Below are 224 nucleotides of genomic sequence, written 5' to 3'. Positions count from 1 at the left end.
GTGCCAGTTGCAAACATGAAAGTTGTGGGCAATTGTCTCAGCTTTCTTGTGTAAAACATTCAGCTCATTTGGACTTCTAGAACTCCAGATATGGCCAAAATACCGAACAGTGCTCGGGCTGGAAGACAGATTCGGGCTTCTTTGTTGTTGCTACAATTTGGACTTGATAATGGCCTTTTTAGATCTTGGGCTCCATATGAAAGTTGTAGGCCTATGTCTTACCT

This window comes from Populus euphratica, unplaced genomic scaffold (genome assembly GCF_000495115.2).
Source record: "Populus euphratica unplaced genomic scaffold, PopEup_1.0 scaffold686.1, whole genome shotgun sequence".
In the NCBI taxonomy this organism is placed as follows: domain Eukaryota; kingdom Viridiplantae; phylum Streptophyta; class Magnoliopsida; order Malpighiales; family Salicaceae; genus Populus; species Populus euphratica.
This window is presented reverse-complemented; position numbering follows the sequence as displayed.